Genomic DNA, 24,120 nt, shown 5'->3' with positions numbered 1-24,120 from the left:
AAGGCAGATTAATGGTGGCCAGCAGCGAAGGCCTTGGGGGCCTAGGGCAGTGGGTGTGGCTATAAAAGAGCAACTGGATGGATCCTTGTAATTAACGATGGAACTATTTTGCATTTTGATGGTGGTGGTGGATACATGCGTTTACTTGAGTGATAAAATTGTATAGAATTAAACGCACACACCCACGAGTACAAGAAAAGCCAGGGAAATCTGAGTAAGATTAGATTGTACTAATGTCAATATTGTGGCTGTGATCTTGTAGGATAGTTCGGCAGCGGGGTAAGCTGTACATAGCATCTCTCCGTGTAAGTGCTTACAAATGTTTGTGAATTTACAATTATTCCAAAAGAAAAAGAAATGTAAAAGAAATACAAAGAAGATCATGTCATGCCCTGGGATAAAGCCATTCATTCAATGGCCTCCCATTGTTTTTAGAATAAAAGGGGTCTGCCTAGGACGCAGTACGAGATTTGGTCCCTGCCAACCTGTCCTGTCCAGCTTTATATTGTTCTCTCCCGGGCCCTGCTGGTGCCAGTCACAATCACCACCTCTTAACTCCCAGGCATCAAGATTTGCTCCCTCCTTCTGGCCTTCATACATCTGCTCCCTCTTTCTGGAAGGCTTTTCCTTGGTTCTTTCTATGGTTGCTTCTGTCATAACTTTCAGGGCTCGGCTTAAATGTCACCTCCTCCTTTCCTAACCACACCATTTGCAACCTCTTCCTTTTCCTGCACAGGCCTTAGCCCAAATTTGATTATTTTCTCCCTTCTTTATCATCTGTCTCCCCCACTAGACTGCAAGCTCCCAGGGCAGGGTGGATGGTGCTTCGCATGACTCTGCGCTGTACCCCCAGCACCTGGCACAGTGCTTGGCACGTGGTGGAGGGCTCAGAAAACCAAATGTCGAGTGAATGAATGAGTAGCCACGTGCTGCTTTGCCATCAGTGCTTTTCTGAGTGATGTAAAGCCCTCTGGATGGTGGCATTAGGCTTATGGATGGAACTCCCTTCGCTCCCACCCGCTTGTTACTAAGCGGAAGGGTGCCGGGTGGGTCCTTCGGCGGCGTTGCGGCCCACGGGGTCCCGCAGTCGGGGGCCGAAACCGGGCGCCCCCCGACCCAGGCCGCTTTGCAGGGAGTGAGCAGGTTACCGGAGGCCCCTGGTGAAGCCACCTTCGCTCGACTCTCTTTGTTGCTCCCACCTTCCCTGCCCTGGCCGCGGCTGCCTGCAGTGACTCGTGACTCCCCGCCAGCCTCGAGGGCTGCAGCGCGAGGGAGGGGGGGCCCCGAGCGCCCCCGGCCCCCCCCTCGGTCTCCAGACCAGAGCCGCCCCTCGGAGGAGGTGGGGGAGGGAGCGCTCGCCCCCGCCTCCCCGCAGCCACCTTCCCCGCGCGCCCGCGCCGCGCCAGCAGCCCGGCTGCTCCCGAGGCGGGGGCACGTGGCCGCGCGGGGTGCGTGGCGCCCCCGCCCCCCGCCGGGCCGGCTCCCGCGCGCGCGCCGCGCCCCGCAGCCCCCGCGGGCAGAGCCCGGCCGGCGCGCGCCGCGCCCCGCCCCCGCGCGCGCGCCCGCCCCCTCCCCGCCTCCCCCGCGCGCCCCTCCCCTCGCGCCCCTCCCGCGCCCTACATCCAGCGCCCAGCCCAGGGGGCTCAGTCCGCAGCCGCCGCCGACGCCGCCGCCGCCGCGCCTCGGCCTCGGTGCAGGCAGCGGCCGCTGCCGAGACAGCTGCGCCGGCGAGCATCGCCAGGCAGTAAGCTCGCTTTCTCTCCGCGTGTGCGTGCGTGTGCGCCTCCCGCCCGCCGGCCCCGCGGCCCGGGGGAGCGGCCGCCCTCCTGCCCCGCCGCCGCCCCGGCCGCCCGGCCTGCCGTGGCGGGTACCTGCGGTCTCGGGCCTCGGCCGCCCGGCCGGGGTGGGGGCCGTGGGGTCCCCTCGGGTGTGTGCCTCGGCTACCCCGGGCTTGCGCCACCGGGGTAGCGGGCGTGGGGATGGGGAGCGACCAAGGAGGGAGTGGCGTGGGGGCGGGGGGAGCGGGCGTACCAGGGGGGCTCCCGGTGCTTTCTCCGCGGAACGGTGGGGAGCGGGGCGAGGGGAAGGAGCCCCTTGGTTTCCTCCGGAGACTGGAGGGCGGTGGGGGCGGTGGGGGCGGTGTGAGGTGTGGGCACCCCTTGGTGTTCTCAGCCGGGATGGCTGCGGGGCGGGGGCGAGGCGGCCCCCCCCCCAGGCGTGCTCCTCCGGGGTGGCGGGGATGGGGAGGGAGGGGGGGGACCTGCCCGGCTTCGCACAACGAAGAGGGCGGGGGGTGGGGACGAGCGGGCGTGGAGGTGAGCGGGCTCGCCGGGGGGTTTTCTCGACGGGGATGCTAGGGGGGCGGTTGGAGGAGTTGGGGGTGGGGTGCAGAGAGAGTGAGGGGGGCGGGGAGCGTCCGCAGCGGTTCTTCCTACTGAGGGGATGGCGGGGAGGTGGGCGAATGGGGGTGGGGAGAGTGGGGGATTTCAGCTCCAGTGTGGAACCTAGAGAAGCCAGAGGAAGGTTCTGTCACGTGGGTTGAGCCTTAGAAGGTGGATTTTCAAAACTGCAGGGTGTGACCTTTCCGTCTCGCAAAGCGTGAAATCCCTACAAGGTGCTGTCTGTTCTAGGTTTTGGGAGAGAGGTTTGTGCTTTCGAAGTTTCTCGTTCTCTTCCATTCCTAGTGGCCTCTTCTCAGCAGTCCAGGACTAGGTAGAGGTTTGCAAATGAGCAAGGGAAGACTGTGTGTGTGGTTCGTGTTCAGTGCTATATTATTTTCTGCACTGGGGACTGTGCGAGTTTCTCAGGTTTGTTTGGATTGCCCTTTAAAATAAAAACCCTATGCCAGGGAGACCCCTTGGGAAAAGAAGAGAGAACAAGGTTTATAAAGGGGACTCCAGGTTTGGTTTTTTAATTTCCTGAAGGGCAAGAGATACGTCGTGTTAGCATTTTGCTTGGCTTTTAGAAGAGGTAGAAATAGAATAAACGTATGCCTTTGCTGGAAGTCCCCTATATTCGTTTAAATTATTCCATTGGGATTATCTGAGCCCCCTTTGATTTGAATTTGGAGTAGATCCAGTTTTCCTAATTGGAGCCATCATTTTGTAATTGCCTGTAATTCTTCCCTGGGTTATCAAATCTATGGCAAGCTTATAGAGCAGTAGGAATAATTTTTTTTTCGTTATCTTGATTAAGACAGTTTTAATGTAAATTTGATGTTGTTCCTTGGAAATGTGAACATTTGCAGAATAGCATACATTTAAATTATGAGTCCCTTGGAATTTTGCACAGCCTTTGCCTCCCCAGCTCATCTTCTCCAGGAACAGAACCCTCCCCATTCTTTACACTGAAGAAGCAAGGGCTTCTGGGATGGTAGCTTTGCCTTTGGAAACTCATGCTCATATTTGCTTAAGAAGAGTACCTACTGAAAAGGCATACGCCTTTAATGTGGTGAGGCTATATGTGCTTTCCCATTGTGGTTACATAAGGTTCCAATCTAGTCTTTACCTTCAGTCTTTAAAAATGGTTATTTAACATTTTTAAGAGCAAATATAATCTTTATGCGACAGGAAATTGGTCAGATAGGCCATGATTTGTGCAAACCGCCTTGCAATAAGTATGTAGTCGAAGACTACCATATAGGATCTGTAACCATATATGGTTTCTGAAATTCTACGCTTCCATTCCCATATTGAATTTTTGGAGAAGGAAAGCGTTTTTGTTTTTTTTTTTCCCAACCAAGTCTAGATGTTTGAGTGAAACTTACAAAAAAATTTGTGTAAGATTCCTCTTGTGTGATACCAGTGCATTGGAGCTCATTTAATACCTACCAAACGAGTGGACCACTTAAATAATTATGTGTTTACTGGAAATACTAAACTGGAAATGTTTTAAGTGGAGATAGAGATTCTGGTCTCAGAGATTGATGGAAATGCATGTAAATAAGCACTATTATATGCACCACGTCTAACGTTATTGCCATACACGTTCTACAGACCGCTGACAATCTAAAACCTGTGCATTTAAAAATACAATGTAAGTCTGATTTTTTTCTCTCTTAGGAAGAGAATGCTGAGAGTGGTGAAATCTTTTACAGAGGGAAGCATGTTGATGGGTGGTGGGGACTTCAGTTTCTCCAGACAAAAGGAGTAAATGGATGATGTCTTTACCCAGCTTTTTGAGAACCTGTTGTTTGCCCTCCAGGACTGGAGGGGGATAAAAGAGGAAGAAATCTCAGAAATTAACAAAAGTATGATCAAATATCTTTCTAAATAGTCTTAAAGGTTTTACTTATAGCCATTTGAAGAATAATTGGCAAATCAAGCCTTTGCATAAGAAATTTGACCCTCACCCCTAAAGTTTTGACATTAAAAAAAAATAAGTTTATTGAAGGAATGGAAGCCAACCTTCAGAGGCTGATCCCTGTTTTCCTGCTCTCCACCTCCTGGTTCCCTTCTGCCCCACACCCCTCCCTTTTTCCCCCTCTGGTGCCAGCAACATTGGGAGTTGAACAAATGTTTGTGCTTGCTTGAACTTTAGGCCTTATCTATTTGGCTGCTTTCCCTAACTTTTGCCTACAAAATTTTTTTGGTTAATTGAACTTCCCAGTTGTTTGGACTTGGGGTAAAAGGGAGTAGACTGTAATTATTTTCTCTTAAAAAGATCTTTTCTTTCAGTTCCTGTTGGACGAGAGCAAAGAAAGGTCCTTTTTTTTGTCAACAGAGTACTTAATTAAGCAGAATACATGACCATTCATTTATTCAACAAACATTTCCTGAGTTACTGCCTGTGTTGGAGGCTCTGAGCTAAGTGCAGGGGTACACGGTGCATAAGAAACGGCTCCCGCCTTCTGGGGCAGGTATTAAAACAAAAAACAGACCATGAATTTGTTGCAAATAATCGAGGGGTGTCCAGAGTCATTTGGGCATTAACGTGGCACTTTATATACATTAAACATGCTTCAACCACGCACACAGAGGAGTCGTTTCTTGCCAGGGAAATAGTCATTGTGTAAATAGTACCGCACCTTCCCGACTAAGACATACTTTTTCATTTTGGGGTAATAATATGGTTTATAAGTCATCTTTTTTTAAAAGATTTTATTTATTTATTTGAGAGAGAAAGAGAGAGAATGAGAGAAAGAGCACAGTAGGGAAGGGGCAGAGGGAGAGAGACGCAGACTCCCTGCTGGGCAGGGAGCCTGACGCGGGGCTCAATTCCAGGACCCCAAGATCATGACCTGAGCCAAAGGCAGACGCTTAACCGACTGAGCCACCCAGGCACATGGTTTATAAGTCATCTTAAGGGTCTTAAGGTCTATGGCCTTTAAAAAAAAAAAAGATACGTTTTATGTGAAGTACATAGGACATAGGAGACTTCTTGATATTTAAGTTCGGCATTTTATAGCACTTCGTGGTGTAGTGAGGAGACAGCGGCCAGGCCAGCTTTCCTTCCTGTGACTTAAAATCATCTTCTGATGGCAAATGGGGCCAAACAAAATTCTTCTTCTGTGGTCAACTTTGGGTTATGGATAATGGATGATAGAACCCAAAAGAGTGAATGATACTCAACAGTAGCTCTTTAGTAAGCCTTCGCCCTCCTGCAGGGGTACCTCCCGAGATCCTTGTGCACTGCCCTGTTTGTGGGTGGTGCTAGGCCAGTGGTTTTTCACTGGGGCAGTATTGCCCCCCACGGGACATCGAACAATGGAGACATTTTTGGCTGTCATGAATTGGGGTGCGGCGTGCCGCTGGTGTCTGGCAGGTGGAGGCCAAGGAGTCTACATCACCTGGGGCAGCCCCCACAACGAATTACGTGACCTGAAATGTCAGTCGTGCTGAGGTTGGTGGCATTCCCTCTACAAGACGCAGTAAAACGGTAACTTCGGGCAGAGTAGAAAGCAGTAACAGCGTCTTGACCTGTGACATTTAATGTTTGCTGAGCTCACCCTACTAGTCTTAAAGTGACGGGTCCCAGTACATCGACCTGACTAATTAAAAGACCGGTGAGAGCCACCGTGTACGGGACTTGCGCTGTGCCAGGCACTCGTATACATTCTTATAAATGAGGAACCAGGCTGAGAGAGGCAAAGTGACCTGCTTCGGGTCTTACGGCTGGTCAGGGTTGGAAGCAGACATCAAAACGAAGATCATCTTACTCCTCAGAAGTTCATGGTTTTTGAGCACGACGTCAACGTACCGTCTCCCTTGTGGCGTGCTCCATTCAAAATCTTACTTAACAAAATTAAAATTACTACATGCCCTATATACCATTGAGCTTGCTTGAGAGTAATTAAAACCATGAATGTTAAGTTTGATCGTACTTGGAAGTAAGTGGCCAGGAGTAGGGGGAGAAGGGGACCTGACATTACTTGAAGGCCCGCTGTAGTTCTAGAAAATACACTTGATGAATTTACACCCATTGTGTAATTTGATCCTCCCAGCAGCTCTGCAAAGTAACAATGCGCATTTCCCAGATGAGGTTAAGCAAAGTGACTTGGGGAAGATTGCACAACTGAGTGGGAGAGTTGGGATTTGAACGTAAGACCCATGACTAAGCCCCTGTGCCTTGCTGCTTTCTAAATCTTGCGGAGGGTGAAGGGGGCTGAGTTGAGCAAGCTGCAGAAAGGTGAGTAAACGGGGCCTGGACAAAAAGAGATCTCAGAGGTACCGTGTCGTAGATGATGGGTTATATTCAGGTAGAGAATGGGGAGGTGAATCACTGTGCTTTCCTCCAGTGATGAGAATCGAGTTCAGCAGGGAATTCGTTCTAGGGATCTACCCGAACTAAGCCTGTAATTGTCATTTTGGAGAACTCCGTTTGCTCTCTAACTTGAATTTTTCGAACACTGTTGGGATAACCATAAGACTGGAAGTTAGCCAATGGTGTTTATATTCTTTCTGCGGCTCGCCTTCTACCTTCCTTGGGACTGTCGTGTAGAACTTCGTAATGACAGCATTTGGTTTTGTCATCTTTTTAAACAATTTGAACATTTGTTTTTGCTATGGAAGTTGTTCTTATAATAAACGTCATCAAGCTTATACTTGTGTTTTCCATATGGGGAGTGTGTTTTGTTTTGACAGCTAAATATTTATTTTAACTTTTGATGTGTTGTGTTTTTGAGCATAACAAGAGGAAAAATAAAAAACAGCCCAATAGCAATCATATTTTGTCTGGCAAGCAGTTTTTTTTGTTTTGTTTTGTTTTTTGTTTTTTGGGTTTTTTTGTGGGTAGAAGGAGGGCTTCATGTTTCATTTCATTTACTTTAAATTGGAAAGGAATTTTAACCATGATTCTCAAGGGCCAGGATGCTGGGGGGAAAAAAAGAAATGTTATTTAGATAAAATGCATGTTTTGATTTCCACATAGGTCTGGGAGCCATAGATTCTGATTATAATAATAATGTGACTTGGACTGCAGCAGTCAGCCACTGGGGTGATCAACCGCCTGGGTATGGGCACACACCGTGCTACAGATTTGGTCCCCCCCCCTTGATTTTAGAGTAGACTTAAGAGATCTGATAAAACTTGCAAGAATGCACTAATCCTTTCAAAAATCCAACTTTAATGACAGTGGTGGTACTTTTTCATTGTAGGAAAGTTCAGAAAATATAGAAAAGCCTAAAGAAGAATAGAAAAATCAGTTCTAACCCACCGCCCAGAAATTAGTGACAGTGTTTTGTATTTCTTTTTAAAATGCCATGGTTTTTTTAATGGTGGACTCGAGTGAGTTCACTGCAAAGTCGCCAACATAAAAAGGTAGCCTAAGTTATTTTTTAAAATTTTACCAAAAGATTTTCTGAGTTACTATTGTATCTCTAGAGAGAAGTCGTGGACATGAGGAGTGAGATGGGAACAGTGCTGGGGAGTTGGAGAACGATCACGGAAGCTCCTTAAAATTTCTCCTCCTCCAACTTGAGCAATAGAATTCCCACACTAGAAAGGGCTGTCAGGACCCACTCCCCCTCACTTTATGGGTAAGTAAACTGAGGCTCACAGAGGTTGAGCATCTGCTTCCAAGTCATATAACATGTGAATGTTGGAGTTCGAGTTTGAAGTTTTAGGTCCCCTGTACGTAGGTAAGTTTTTATTTCCTAAATAAAAACCCTTCACAACCACAAACTTTTTGCTGGCCTGTCCCTCAAAAGGGCAGACTTTTATGGTGGAAGTCTATTAGCTGTACTAAGGGATACCAAAAAGGCCAAGTATTCCCCAATTTCAGAAAATGATCAAAACAGTTGGGAGTAGGAGCGCCTGGCCACCGGCTCGGTCGGTAGAGCCTGCGACTCTTGATCTCGGGGCCGTGAGTTCGAGCCCCACACTGGGCGTAGAGAGGACTTAAAAACACTCTTTACCAAAAACATGAACTGGGGGGCGCCTGGGTAGCGCAGTCGTTAAGCGTCTGCCTTCGGCTCAGCGCGTGATCCCGGCGTTCCAGGATCGAGCCCCACATCGGGCTCCTCCGCTGTGAGCCTGCTTCTTCCTCTCCCACTCCCCTGCTGTGTTCCCTCTCTCGCTGGCTGTCTCTCTGTCACATAAATAAATAAAATCTTTAAAAAAAAGGGAGCTTTACAGGAATTTGTCCTCTTGTTTGCTTTATTGCAATTGAGCGTTAGTGGTGGGGAACCTCTTTCGTGAATCTAGCCCTCAGTTTAATTTCCCCTGGCCTAGGGGGCAAGTAGCAAGTACCGAGGCACGTCAACTCTGCCTGTAGTCGTGGAAGTGAAAAATGACTTCATGAGAGTCTTTCCACGTGGTAGTCTGGAAGACCACAGGGCTGTTGTTGCATGAACGTATTTTTTTTCCTTTATAAAATGGGGCGTCTGTTAAAATTGTGGGAAGTTAATCTTAAAGATCGCATCTGCTTCCAGACTTAGGGAGGACGTTCACAAAACCGGAGCAAATGCTGGTGGCATGGCGTCATTAACACAGGCCCCCAGAGTGGTGGTTGTAACGGCACTGCGAAATCCGTCCGAAAGCTTCCCTCTCTCCCCCCCCTTCTTCCTTTCTTCTGCATCTCCCTCTCTCTGCATCTCCTTTGTCTGTGTGTCTCTCTCGCTCTCGGGGTCACTCTCTTTTCAGGCCAGCCGACTCTCCCCACTTCCTTTTTCGGGGCTCTGCGTGTAGCCACATCGTCCCGTTCATCCGCCGCCATATCTTCACCCCACTTGCCAGTATTAGGGTTACCCCAGCCCGGGCCGGGGAGGTCTTTTCTGCCTGGCACAGGCAGCAAAGCCTCCCTCCAGAACAGGCCTGGGGTAAGGACAGCTGCTGCCGCTCGGTAGAGAAACGTCACCAGGGGCCCAGAATTAAGCACACGCTACGTGTAGTGATCACGCGGGCTGCATAGACACGGAAACCTGCAAACACGACATCCTCCCTCGTCTACAGCCCGGGCCCCAGCAAAGCTACAGCTACGTGAGATAATGAATATGGATTGGATACTCATTGCCAAGGGCTTACCATTTGAACAAATGAGAAAATTGTACCCTTGCCTCAGGGTGTGTTCTTGAGTAGTTTCTGCTCCCGTTCCTCATCATTGCCTGCTAATGAGCGTGTGCGTTGGCAGGAAGCAGCAGCTCTTCCTAGCGTCCTGGAGTGCACTGTATCTCTCTTCTGGAAATGGGTTTTCCTCTGTATTTACACCAACGAGATCTGCCCGTGCTTCGTTTTCGAACTGCCGTAGGTATAAAATGCACAGAAGATCCACGTGTACTGGTTTTTAAATGCGGCGAAACCTAGAAAAAGAGCAATCAAAATAAATCTTTGTTGTCAGCCCTTCAGCGCTGGTAGGATTCATATTTTATTTACCCACATGAAAACTCTCTGGGTCTCCTATATATTCCAAGTCAGGAAACGTTCCATACGCGCTGTAATCACAAGAATTTATCATAGCCGCAAGGGTCTACATTTACTTTTCAGTGCGAAGAAAATGATAGCTGGGCATACACAGGTTTCATTGTCAAGGTGATTTTGACGAGGACGGGACAAAACTAAATTTCTTTATTGGATTGACGAAGACTTGTTACTCACTTTCAGTTCTAGAGTGTGGCTAGGACGGCTTGACTCGTGTCACATTGGAAATGCGTGATTTGTTAGGAAGACATCGAGGGTTGGTTTTACCCATCGTTGTTTGGGAAGCTGATTGCTAGCGTCTGTCCAGGCATCATCTATCATCTGCACTATACGTGGCCAGGTGAAGGGAAGTAACAGGTGTCCCCCCCCCCAGGTTTCTTAGAGACCAAAGAGTACACACAGGCACACACACGGGAGTCATAAAGTCCAAACATTTCTGCATCACCAAGCCATGGTAGTGGATTTAGAGATTTGAATTAACACGATTTTATGTTTTTCAACAGCTTCTAAGAAACAGCCTGTAAATAACTGTAGTTTCAAATACCTAAAATGATCAGTTCCTCAGCCAGGTAGCTTCTGGAAGCTAAGGGGACAGTAAGTTCCTTGTCAACGATTCTGCATCTCCAGATGCCAGGGTCAGTTCAAATTTTCAAATCCTAGGCCCTTCCCTTCTAAGCTACAAACAAGCTCTGCCTCTTTTAAGGAGGGACCTGGGAAGGAATTTTGCAGTGTAGTCAGCACACCTAACCACACGAAGGAAAGAAACCAAGCAGCCAAATATCTAATAGGAGGTCGATGTCTATACTTGCATTGACAGATAAAACTGTCTGCCTTTGTTAGAGCCCCCATTTTTTCCAGCTGGAGCCCCTTTTCTAATATCAATTTTTTCCCTACTTTATTAAGGAACCATCAACAAATTGCATTTGTTGAAAGGGTACCACATGATGGTGTCATGTACCCGTACATCGTGGAATGATCGAGATAATTTAAAATCAACTTCACTGATTATCATTTATGAACGATAAAGTGCATCCACTTAGGGCCTACAATTTGACGAGTTTGGGCCGATGTACGCACCCATGAAACCAGTGCCACCATCGGGAGGTAGGATATCTTTGTCACTCCCCCAAAACTTTCCTTGTGCTCCTTTGGCCACACATGCTTCCCTCTGCCCCCGTCCTCAGTCAACCACTGACCTGCTTTTGTGTGAGAGCCACTTTGTAAACTTAGATTCCAGCCCAGAGAAAAATGATTCTGATTAAAAAAAAAAAAAAACAGAAAAGTGGTCTCTGTTCTTCTGAAGTAGTTTCTGTGAGCTGTCCTAACCCCCAAGAAGAGCACAAATAAAATAATTGGAATTTTGCTTCACACTTACGAAGTAAAAATTTTAAAAAATGAGAGTAAATATTCTGCATCTCTATATATTTATACCCCTAGGTAGTGTATGTACATAATCCGTATACAGGAATAAACAAACCCTGTCGCTCGAGCCTTCCAGAAGGTTTCAGAGGGCACTGTCTGTGGGTGGAAGGCATACCATCCTTCCACGCTTATGTGCAAAGCAGGCTTTCAGTATGTTAAATGTTGCTTTCCCATTGACATATGGAGATGGAAGAATAATTAGGCAATTTCGGGGCCAGAGTACTGAGACGCAGTTTGTGCCTTCCTCCCTTACCCCCTCGAAAACAGTCCACATCGCTGTTCTTCTGCGTCCGGCTGGCTGTCTGTGTCATTGCCATCACGCTGTCTAGCTAACGTCCATCTGTCACTCGTGCGTGCCACTGCGTCCGCCCTGCCCGTCTTCCTCTCCCCATTTTCTCGTTCCTCGTCTTCTCCGTCTCCTGATGCTATTTGCTCTTACACTGCTGTGCTTTCTCATGACAGAGCTGTGTTTGTAAACCTCTCCAGACTGAGTTGTCCACAGACTGACTAATTCCAGCGTGTCAGCTATCATTTTGGAGGCTGTTTTTCTTACTTCTTGTTTTGTGGTCCAATCATTTCTCCAGACTCCTTTCAAGTGTGGGCCCCTGCTGGAGGTTTGAGAGTCGGATAATCAGACTTGAGTGTGTTTGTGGGATATGGGACGCACAGGCTTTGAAACCAGGAGAAGGAAATGCTTTTACATTACGCTCCTGTGAAACTTCCTTTTACAAAGCTAAAGCAATTACAGTTGTTTCGAGGTCAGGTAGGTAATTCCTTGCTCCTCGGCACGTACTGTAAAGGGGAGAAAACCTTCAGCCTTTGTCAAAATCCGTAGAATGCGCAACACCAGTGTAAACTGTGGACTTGAAGGAATAACGTGTGAATATTGGCTCATCAGTTTGGACAAACGTTCTACGTACGGTAACACAGGATATGAACCGAGGAAATCGCGAGGAAGGTATTGAGGTAAAATGGAAACTGTACTTTCTGCTCAATTTCTCTGCAAACCTAAAGCTGCCCCCCAAATCTATTTAAAAACCCTTTAGGATTCAGAAATACAAAGAATATATCAGGCACTTTTTTACTGGTAACTTGCAGGTAGAAGCGCCGCGTGTGTTCGTCGGCTAGTAACGGAAGAGAAGGGCTCCTGCTGGAGTGATGTAACTGGTACCCGGCCCCCCCCGCCCCCGCAAAGCGGAAGGGGGAGCTTCCAAGGGAGCGGCCCAGTTCTGCTAACCACCGCGAGCCTTGTCCGCCACCACTGGGACATCGTGCCATCTTTGTGGTGGAGTAGGGCCCCAGACTCAACAAATCCCCTACCTTACAGCCCCATGATCCCTTTTTTGACCCTTGTATTTACGGTGTCATGAGCAGCAGTGACAATTGGTGAGCTCACGCCAACTCTGAGCCAATATCCAGGTCAGAGTTTGATTGCTTTGGGCCAAAGGCTATCACATGGCTTGTAGTAGCGTAAGACCCAACACCAGAACCTCCGTGCAGTCAGCTACTCCTTGTGGCCAGCTCTGCAGGAAACCCGGGTGAAAAGATGGGGGTCTTTAAAGACTTATTGTAATTGGTTTCTGTATACTGAAACCGGGTGATTCTGACGAGCAGCTGCAAGTATGTGTTGCTTTCTTGAGTTGACTGTAAAATTACAGAACATTCCGGGGGCGCCTGGCCAGCTCAGTTGGTGGAGTGTGCGACTCTTGCTTTCGGGGTCATGAGTTCGAGCCCCATGTTGGGGATAGCATTTACTTAAAAACAGAAACAAAACCACAGAACATTCTGTGGTCGGTGGTAGTAAGCAGAGGTCAGGGAATGAGTTCTGAGAGGGGCATTGAGACTAAGGAGACTAGAAGAGAAACAATTGATGAGACATCTGGGATTAGAACCGAAATGAAGGTGATCACCCAAGGAATGGATGCGTTGGGGATGTGGTTGATCATAGAATGTGTCCCATTGGGTCTAGGATTAGACCCAGAGTGAAAAACTCCAGAGTTGCCTGGAAAAATACGAATAAAGGGGAGAGTTAGGTTATAGAGCTCACCTAATTAAAACTTACATATCAGGGGCACCTGGGTGGCTCAGTCGTTAAGCATCTGTTTGTCAGGGCGTGATCCCGGCATTCTGGGATCGAGCCCCACATCAGGCTCCTCCACTGGGAGCCTGCTTCTTCCTCTCCCACTCCCCCTGCTTGTGTTTCCTCTCTCGCTGTCAAATAAATAAAAATCTTAAAAGTAAAAAGAAAATTAAAAAAATAAAACTTACATATCAGAAGTGATTTTTTATGTATGGATCTGTTACGTATACTTATTATTACACCTGCTATTAGATCAAATTCTCTGTATTTTTTCTTGATGCCGCGGCATGGTTGCACTAACTGACTATACCTGTGCCCCTGCCTCTGTTAGGCAAGAAATAAGCTCTCCCCTGAGTCACAATCCGTGCAGAGGCGGGGGGGGGGGGTTCCAGGTCAGCTGCCAGGATCACAGGTTCTTCTCTGCCAGTGGTGACCAAACGGAGGCACAGCTGACGCATCCCTTGTGGTCACCCTCACCATGGATACCGCGTTCTGCAGCTGACTTGATGGTACAGAAATTCTTGGCCGTCATAGATGTGGCTAAAGTAACCATACGACGTCAGTGTGATGTATTTACATCGTAGGTATAGACAGGCTTGGCGAGTCCCGAGGCCTCCCGTAGTCTTGCTCCTCCCATTCAAGCTGCGGGGAAATAGCTGGAAGGTCCGGGGAGGTGTAGTGGCCGTGGCATGCAGGGCACACATGTGACAACATCCTCTTGCCCTTGCTGCTTGCCCGAGTGCTTCTCCCAGCCCTTTGGCCCCTCATCTCCTCCTTCCCCTCTGTCTCCTCTTTTTTTTTTAAGATTTTATTTATTTATTTGACAGAGAGAGAGGCAGCGAGAGAGGAAACACAAGCAGGGGGAGTGGGAGAGGGAGAAGCAGGCTCCCAATGGAGCAGGGAGCCCAATGTGGGACTCGATCCCACAATGCTGGGCTCATGACCTGAGCTGAAGGCAGACGCTTAACGACCCAGCCACCCAGGTGCCCCACCTCTGTCTCCTTTTTACCCATAATTCAGTCACTTGTGGATTTCCTGTTTAGGAACAAGGAGGACCTCAGCACAAAAAAGTTGGGGGACTGTTGGCCTAAGTATTCAAACTACCAGAGCAATGCCCTTCCCTCCCTGCGCGGTTTTTACTGCCGCACTGGGTCTCGAGGTGGACGATGGAAACGGGGTACTTTGGGAACATTTTCTGACGCGCAGCTTGAAAGTTGAATTGCATCCCCTTATAAAGTTCTCATCCCTTCCACTTTGGAAGCCGCCGTCGTTTTTCTTTGTGTGCTTGCTCTTGTCCCTGTGGCAGATGAAGCGGAGTGCACGCTGATGTGGCGGATTGATGGGCGCAGGGCTGCCCGGGTGCCCACGTGCGAGGAAACTGTTCACGGAGTGCCGGACCCAGCTTGTAAAGCAAGCTTGCTGGATGCTGTGGGGAGCTGTAAATAACAGAAGTGATCTCTTCAAGCAAGAAACTTCCATTCCAATTGGAGGAGTCGTTAGAGACACGGGAAGGGTGTGGTGGAGAGTATGGAACTGAGGGGGAGGAGGAGAGAGTCGGAAGTCTTGACTCCTAGCCCAAGTTTGCCAATCATGGAGGAGATTCCAGAAGATGGTACGTTCTCTTTTGCCAAATGAAGTGTATATACGGCAGTTACTGTTGTATGTATACCGTACCTATCTATACTATATCATTACACTAATTTTAACTACTGACCACTGTTCTCCCAAGTGGGGTCCTTGGACCGGCAGTGTCAGCATCAGTATCACCTGGGAGCTTGTTAGAAATGCAGATTCATGGGCCCACCCCAGACCTACTGAATCAGAAACACTCGGGATGGGGCCCAACACTTTGTGTTTTAACAACCCCCACTCCCCGTGGAGACTCTGATACCCACCAAAGTTTCATAGCTACGGGCTATAGAGTTTGGGGTAGTGGTTCTCAACATTTGGTGGCATGCTGGATTTCTCTGAGGCAATTTGGTTGGGGGCGGGGCGCCCAGACATCAGCAGGTGGTGCTGGCCCTGCAGGTGCACCCAGAATTTGAGACTCTCCGATTTGAGGGGAGGGTGGCATGAGCCAAAGCACCTGTTCTCCAGTGGTCCAACTGCAGAGGCTGGGAGTCCACCAAAGCCAGAGTTGAGAATGGGGGAAGGTGAAAAGTGGGTTTGCTGGAAAGACCTTGAATTTCATGCTAGAAATTTGGTCTCCAGATTACGATGGAGGAAGCTTTAGGGGAAAAGGAGTGATGCATTCAAGGTGGTACATTCGAAAAATTATTCTGGCAGCCCCCTGAGGAAGGGGGCATGTCTGATGAAGTAGTCTAGGTGTGAAGTGATGATAGACCAAATTAGGGTCACGGAATTGAGATTATAAGGAAGAGAAGGTCTCGACGCTCTTTTGCAGGACGAATAGGCATGACTGGGTGATGACTTGCGGGAGTGAGGGCAGTATTGGAATGTCTTTGGCCCAGTACTTCGTCTCAGACTTCTGAGACAGCTGGAACGGTCACATTCTACGGATCTGTGCTCATCCTTTGTCCCTCGTTGCTTCGATTTAGGGAGCTGGTATTCCCCAGTGAGTTATGTAAAAATACAAAGCTGTAGTCACCCAGAAAGCTACCCACAGTCATCATGGCAGGGGAAACAACCCTGTTTCTTAACGAAAGAATGCTTGGAGTTGTGGGAAAGTCGTAAACTTGGCAGTGACTAATTCGAGCCTATCAGTCAATTAAGTGAATTTTTATTTTATCATTTGTTTTATTTGGGAGCTGTTGTAATAGTCATTGAAGGCACATCAATCTTCATATTTTTATAACAAAACAAAAATACCATTGAACATGAGGGCAAAAGGACAAGAATTTTAAAGTTTTACCTTTTGACTTTAGCAAATATTTGCCACTCCATATTTCTTTTTTTTTCTTTTTTTTTTTTTTAATAATGATTTTTTATTATATTATGTTAGTCACCATACAGTACATCCCCGGTTTTCGATGTAAGGCTCGATGATTCATTAGTTGTGTATAACACCCAGTGCACCATGCAATATGTGCCCTCCTTACTACCCATCACCGGTCTATCCCATTCCCCCACCCCCCTCCCCTCTGTAGCCCTCAGTGCCACTCCATATTTCTTGCTGGATTTGTTTTGTTTTATTTTGTTTGCATTGCTCACATTTGTTCCTGATGCCTGATAATTTTAGTGTCCCCTCTTCTGTTATAGATGGCTTTTTTATTCTTAAGTGTTCTTTTTTTTAAGATTTCATTTGAGAGAGAGAGCACACAAGCAGAGGGAGAGGGAGAAGCAGGCTCCCTGCTGAGCCGGGAGCCCGATGCGGGGCGCGATCCCAGGACCCCGGGATTATGACCTGAGCAGAAGGCAGATAAGCCACCCAGGCAGCTCTATTCTTAAGTATTCTTGAAGTCTTATTACATTTTTTCATTTTCTACTTTATTGTCATCAAGCTCATTTACCGGCAATTATGTGATGATACACAAGGAAAAATAGCTCCAGTCTTTGTTGTTTTATTTTTTAACCTTTCAACCCCCTTTATCCATTTCTCCCACCCTTAACCCCCTGCCTCTGGCAACTACTGGTCTGTTGTCTATATCTATGAGCTTTTCTTTTAAGATCCCACATACAATATGTGACCTCATTTGGCAAGTGTCTTTCTCTGACATACTGCACTCAGCACAATGCCCTCGAGCGTCATCCCTGTTGTTGCAAGGGACAGGATTCCGTTCTTTGTAATAGCTGAGTCATAGTCCATGGTGCGTCTACACCACGTTTTCTTCTCTTCTTTTTTTTTTTTTAAGATTTATTTATTTATTTATTTATTTATTTATTTATTCGACAGAGATAGAGACAGCCAGCGAGAGAGGGAACACAAGCAGGGGGAGTGGGAGAGGAAGAAGCAGGCTCATAGTGGAGGAACCTGATGTGGGGCTCGATCCCATAACGCCGGGATCACGCCCTGAGCCGAAGGCAGACGCTTAACCACTGTGCCACCCAGGCGCCCCTACACCACGTTTTCTTTACCCCATGTCTTGGTTGTTGTAGATGCTGCCGCAATGAATGTGGGGGTGCAGATACCTTGTCAAGTTCGTGTTTCATTTTCTTTGAATAAATACCCGGAAGTGGAATTGCTGGATCAGATGATAGCTCCATTTTTCATTTTTTGAGGACCCTCCATACTGTTTTCCACAGCAGCTGTACCAATTTCCATTCCCACCCACAGCGCACAAGGGGGCCCTTTTCTCCACATCCCCGCCAAATGCCTGTTTCTTGTCTTTTTCCTAGTGGCCATTCTGCCGGCTGTGAGGTGTGTGGATTTGCATGTCCCTGATGATGAATGGCGTTGAGCATCTTTTCATGTACCTATTGGCCATTCGGATGTCTTCTTTGGGAGAATGTCTGTTGAGATCTTCTGCCCATCTTTTTTTTTTTTAAAGATTTTATTTATTTATTCGACAGATATAGAAACAGCCAGCGAGAGAGGGAACACAAGCAGGGGGAGTGGGAGAGGAAGAAGCAGGCCCACAGCGGAGGAGCCTGATGTGGGGCTCGATCCCATAACGCCGGGATCACGCCCTGAGCCGAAGGCAGATGCTTAACCGCTGTGCCACCCAGGCGCCCCAGAGATCTTCTGCCCATCTTTTAATTGGGTTGTTTGGTTTGGGCCCTGAAGCTGTGGAAGTGCTTTCTGTAATGAATATGAGCCCCCACTGGATATATGATTTGCACAGACTTGTTCCCATTCAGTAGGTTGCCTTTTCGTTTTGTTGACGGCTTCCTTTGCCGTGCTCGAGGATTTTAGTATGATGTAGTCCCGCTTGTTTGTTTATTTATGTTTTGTTTTGTTTTATTTTTCGGGTTTTATTTATTTATTTGAGAGAGTGAGAGAGCACAAGGAGGGGGAGAGGCAGGGGGAGAGGGAGGCGCAGACTCCCCGCTGAGCAGGGAGCCGGATGTGGGACTCGATCCCAGGACCCTGGGATCATGACCTGAGCCAAAGGCAGACGCTTCAACAACTGAGGCACCCAGGCGCCCCTATTTTTGTTTTTGTTGCAAAAGTATACTTAATGTTTTTACAACCCAAGTTAAAAAATAAGTATATTTTTATTGAATATCCCCTCCTTTATGACCAAAAACTTATTTAAATTTGCATCTGGGAATGGCCCATGGAAAGAGCTTCTTAGTGTTTATTTGGGTCATGGTGGGGGCACTGCTCACCTTTCCACCTTTTGTTAGTTTATAGGTCATGCTATATCTGGAAGGAAAGGCACCTTTCCTTACCTAGTTTGGCAATCTATAAAAGCAAATTCAGTATTTTTAAGTGTTACGTGTATTTCAATGCAAGGTTTAAAAATGGCTCATCACTCTAACTTTGGTAAAGCTGTACACTTTCTAGTTTTCTGAAGGAACTATAAAAATCTAGGGAAAAATCTAGAGTGATCACAACTTTAAACGTGTAGTATGTCTAGTGGATATCTTTAAAAATATAATCTGTCTTTTCTGAAACTGAATAAGGATCAAACCTTTCTCTTTCCAAATGGTGGACAATAATGGTGAGCCCAGCCTAACATAGAGACTTGTCGAATCACTGAGTTGTACACCTGAAACTAATGTAACATTGTGTGTCAACTAGACTCAAAAAATAAAAATAAATTAATAAAAATGAAAATAAAGTGGGGCACCTGGGTGTCTCAGTTAAGCATGTGACTCTTGATTTCAGCTCAGGTCATGATCTCAGGGTTGTGAGGTTGAGCCCCGAGGCATGGAGCCTGCTTAGGATTCTCTCTCTCCCTCTCCCTCTGCCCCCCCCCCCGCCACCATTCGCTCACTCTCCCTCTCTCTTTCTCTCTTAAAAAAAAAAAAGCTAGACATAGTTAAGAAAATAAAAAATTTTAAAAACTAAAGTTACATTAGTACTCCTGTACAATGGACTACCAGACAGCCATTTAAAAATGTATATACCAATATGGAATGATCTTCAAAATCAGTTGATAAGTAAAACAAAAAGTTGTGAAGAATATTATGATTATATCATATTAAATGAAGATTAGAAACTTGTATGGAATAAAATGATCTTCCAGAGTATGTTTTGTGATATACTCTATACTAAATTCTAATATAAAGACACAAAATTCGATATTATTGCATTTCTGTAATGTAATATGCTTTCGGGTTTTGTTCATTAAGTTAATATATTGTTAAAGATTCGATGGTGTTACAGATCTTGATTATGTTGAAATTAACTACCAATGAGGCATCTTTCTTCTGTATTTTTACCAGTAAATTATTTTGCGGAATGAGAGCCAGTTTATCAGTTCTGCTAAAGGAAACGAGCCCATGCCCAGCTCATTTGTATTTACTGCATTTGTGGTAACATTTAAAATGTGTTTTGAGCAGTGCATATGGCAGTATTTCTGACTGCCATAGTAGTGTGGGCATCTGAATAAAAGCAGGAAAAATGAGACGTGTGAGCCACCCGTTGCCATGCTAAGTGTACCTGGGGAAGATGTTTGGGGTTCACTGCTCTTTGGTTTCTTAGGTAAGACAGAATAGTCTGAAGAGCATGATTAAGGAGCAGTTACCATGACAATCACATTGCAGAGAATTTAGAGGAGACAATGAATCTGTGGGGCTCATCCATTTTGATTGATTCAACTGGTCTTTTAGGTTCATTCAAACAGCTGCCGGCTCTGGATTTTATTTTTCCACGTAATTCACCCAATTGATTGGTGATTGGGGGATCATTTAAGCTTGGCTGTCAGTAGTGACAGGGTCACCACTGCCTGTGACCACGATACTATCGTTAAACGTGAAGGAGAATGATTACGTATGTTAAATGTCACTAGAACATAGCTACTGGCTTCTTCTGGAATCCTATAAATGCTTTGCCTAATTCCACTTATTAATTTTGTCAGGGTGGGATGAGATTAACATGATTTATTTTAAAGTATGACTAACCCTAGAGTGTTTGGGTTTGACTTTGCTGTCATCACATTTTCCCCAGTGTGTTTGGCTGCCGTGCGGTTTTTATTCTTTGACCTGTGCACCCTCGTCAACACAGTTGGTATGATGTCTGTTCAGAGGCGCGTTCCCACACCGTGGACTGGGAAGGGTACATGGCTCCCACCTGCCACGAGTGTCTGCGTCCTCCCCAGCCTGACTCCATGTTCAGGGGGCCACACTAGCGCAGGGGAGTGAAGGGGAGCTACAGATGCTGGCGAAATCTCACTGCACGTTGTTGTTGTCCTTGGTGGTCTAGTGCTTGAAGAAGAAAGCATGACTATGGCACTGCCGACTCTGGGGGAGGGTGGCCCAAGGTGGAACCCAGTGTGAGAGCTCTGCCTGCTCCGCCTTTGGGCTTTTCTCTCTTCTGCCCTCTGGAGGGTGTGTGGGAACATGACATGCAAGGATTCCCTCTGAAAAGGAGACCGCGGTCTTGGTGTGGTTGCCGGAAGACCCGTCTTTTGCCCCTTCCCCCCAGTCTCTCAAAGCCTGAACTTGTAGAGGTGGAGAGCAGGCCAAGAAGGCAGGAAAGGCACTGGCAGGGTGGGGCTGTTAGGGAAGAAGCTCTTCCGGTTCTTTAAGCCCAGAACCGATTCCCTCCGGTAGAGCCCAGTGTGTATGAACCCCATCTCCAGGAAAACTCCATTCCGGAAGGGGGAGTAAAACGAAATAGTGTATTAAGGCTAGTGTGTGATGGATCCGGGGTTGAAGTTTACGTTGGGTTGAATCTGAACAGGGGCGTATTTGGTGCCAAGTGTTCGTGGCGGCGCATGAGATGGTTACCCGATTTGGATAACGTTTTGACTGTGCACCTGCTCTCCTGGGAGTGATAATGGCCCGTCTCCTATCCGGCCAGTGCCTCGCCCGCTTGAGGCTCTGGCAGGTGCTTCACACGCGCTGCCCCCCCCCCCCCCGCCAAACAGCCGCTCTGTGAGGTAGCTTCCCATTATGAGCTCAGAGAGGTTGTACAGCGGGTATGAGGCAGGGCCGGTGTTTGGGCCCAGGCAGTCTGGCTCCGGTACCCTCGTATGAACAGCTGTGCCATGCTGCATTCGCACCCCAGTTGCAAGAAAGGGTGCAGCACCTTCTAGAAACAGTGAGTTCCCTGTGAGTGGGTTGCGGGTAGTGGGAAAGGAGACTGGGCCAAGCGTTTTCGGTGTGTGTCGACGTGCCCTGCTCGGTGCCACCAGGAGAGAAAGGGGGGGATTCTGGCGCTGCCCCCAAGACAGAGACACTTCACGTTCCGTAGGACAGACGAGACGCAACGTGAAACAAGTAATACATACTCAAATGGCAGAATGGGAAAGTGCTAGCTGTGGGCAAATAGAGGTGGGAAGGGGACGAGACGGTGTTTCTTAGAAGTCCGTCACTTCCCGACGTTTGCTTTTGAGAGTTAGCTCTTGGCCCCTGGCACACGTGGCCTTCCTCTGGGCTTTTGATCTGGCAGACGAGAACCTATCCCTGCAGTCCGCACCCTTGTCCATCTTGACTTTGGAAGAGCTGTCTTCGACAGGACAGTTGTCATTAAGATCGCTACACAGATGAACCCGTCGGCCTGTTGAACTAACTGGACCCGCTACTTCTGTATGCGGACACTTCTAAAACCCTCTAACCCCTGCTCGTTTGGTGAGCAGCCCAGAAGTAGGTGGTTGGGGGCAGGAGGTGGGCATTCATAATCCTTGGTTTATGTTTTCCCCGCCTCGTTCCATAGATACTTCTTTAAAAAAAAAACAACTTATTTATTTTAGAGAGAGAGTGTAGGAGGAGGAGCAGACGGAGAAAGAGAGAGCCCCGAGTCAGGCTCCCCCGACCCCCTGGTCTCGATCGCACGACCAGAGCCAAACCCAGGAGTCAGAGGCTTAGCCAACGGCACCACCCAGACACGGCTCCATAGATTCTTTCTGAGAGTCCCCTGTGTCTCCATCAGACCCTGTTCCGGGCCTGGAGATAGAACAGGAGAGATGGGGGCCCTCCTCTCAGGGAGCCTTCTTTTCCGCAGATCTCACTTGCTCATGTCCACATCACAGTTGACGTAAAGGTGCTGTTGGTCTGGCTTTCAGGATTTCACACATCTCCTTTTGCCTTCGCCCCAGCCAGCCCTTCTGAATGGGGGGCGGGGTGGGTAAGGCAGTGAGGTGCCTCTGGGGAGGCCTCAAGGGCGTGGGGAGAGCAGCGTGTCTGGGGACTGTCTTTGCTCGGGTAACGGGGTGATGGGAAAAGCACAGGGCACACCTGTTTCCTAGCGATGGGAGCCGTCTGCCCTGGGCGGGGATGAGCCCGCCCGCATCCTAATGCCGCTGTTGATGGGAGATAACTTTGGTGGTCACGCGGCACCTTGTCTCCATGGCAACACCTCTAAATATTCCTCTGGTGACTTGTGCTCTACATTCTGCCTGGATCCAGGCCCTCCTGTGGCAAAATATTCTAAAGATGTTAAAAGAGGGGGAAAAAAAAGGCTCAACTAATAAATCTATTCTAAACGACTGAGTCATTTGTTTTGATTACCCGGGTGATTGCCAAATGTTAATTTAAAACTGAAATAGGCCATGAGCTCACTGTGCTAACAATGCTGAGTGTTTGAGCTAATACAGCCTGATAATGAGGGGGCCGGATCCGCCGCTGGTGCGAAGGTTACATGATAAACAGACAGTGGGGAACTATGCGGAACATCTTGGCAGTTTAACTTTGAGGGTTGTAAACACGAAGTAGATGGTGTTGCTGTGAGCCATTTCAGAGGAAGTAGACTTTGGGGTATCTTTTGGGTTTGGTTTTTTTTTGTTGTTTTTTTTGTTTTGTTTTGTTTTTAGAATTTCTTAACTTTTCTGAAAAGGTAACTTTGCGTCTTGCTTCTTATTTTTTCCTGCCTTAGGCACATTGGAAGTTGCTGTCCCCTGCGTCCAGCCCCTGCTGACTACACCCCAGTCTCCACACATCCAGTGTGAGGTAAGTTTTACTGATTGCCACAGGTTCCAACACGGATCTTCAGCCTTCCAATGGGTGATGTTGGGGTGGACACTGTTAGGAGAAAAAAAAAAAGCTTTATTTGGATAGTAGATTGAAGAGGATTCATTTTAACTGACCCCACCAATATGCCTGCTTATCCTAAATATTAGCTCTCTGGGGAACGTCTTTTCGAGGGGGAAAAAAAATCTCATTTGCTTTTAATGTGGGGGCACGAAAAGTGCACATGCCCAGCACAACAGAACTGTTCAAAGGTCTCCCTGACACTCAAGAGGTGCTCGTGCCCCGGCGTGGACAGTAGGGAGCAGGCAAGCTCCGCCGAGCAGTAGCGGCATCGTGGGAGGAGACTGCTGCCCAGGCGAGCGCGTGAGAGGGTCAGGCCGACCCAGGCAGCTGTCCGCCGTGTAAGGAGCCAAGGTGTGCGCCGCCCCTGCCGCATCTGGGGCGGGATTGCCTGGGTGGGCTTCCGTGGGGTCACGGCAGCGGGGTCGGCACGTTGTTTGTAGACGGACCGAAGCTCAGAGCGTGGCGGCGCTGGCGTGAGCAGCCAGATTGAGCAAGCCTTCCACTTAGCCTACGTCCTCGGTCGTCTTGCTTAGCCACAGGGCTGGCGGAGAACTGCGTGCCGATTTGGGGTCGTGCCGGCTCTCCCGGAGCGGTGGGCATTCCCCTTGGCGCATCTCCGAGGTGCTTCATCCAGGCCCAGCGTCAGGGGCCCCGGGCTTCCTGCTTTCTGGAAGGCCACACGTTTGCGGGCGAGGAGGTGACATGTGCCAGCTCCAGACCACT

At 48.1% G+C, this 24,120-nt stretch overlaps 1 protein-coding gene across 1 annotated transcript in view; it reads left to right on the top strand.

Moving 5' to 3' along the window:
- Window positions 1–1,729: 1,729 nt before the first annotated feature.
- FHL1 (four and a half LIM domains 1) overlaps window positions 1,730–24,120 on the top strand; it is a 60,009-nt gene continuing 37,618 nt past the window's right edge. Inside the window, exons 1-2 of the mRNA XM_087860013.1 lie at window positions 1,730–1,744; window positions 23,240–23,313. The gene's annotated coding sequence lies outside the window, so the exon portion shown is untranslated. The remainder of the gene's footprint in view (window positions 1,745–23,239; window positions 23,314–24,120) is intronic.

This window comes from Ursus americanus, chromosome X, assembly GCF_024610735.1.
Source record: "Ursus americanus isolate L20-20 chromosome X, mUrsAme1.1.p, whole genome shotgun sequence".
Taxonomy (NCBI): domain Eukaryota; kingdom Metazoa; phylum Chordata; class Mammalia; order Carnivora; family Ursidae; genus Ursus; species Ursus americanus.
The sequence above is the reverse complement of the archived record's forward strand: the minus strand, read 5'-3'. Positions and strand labels throughout refer to the sequence as shown.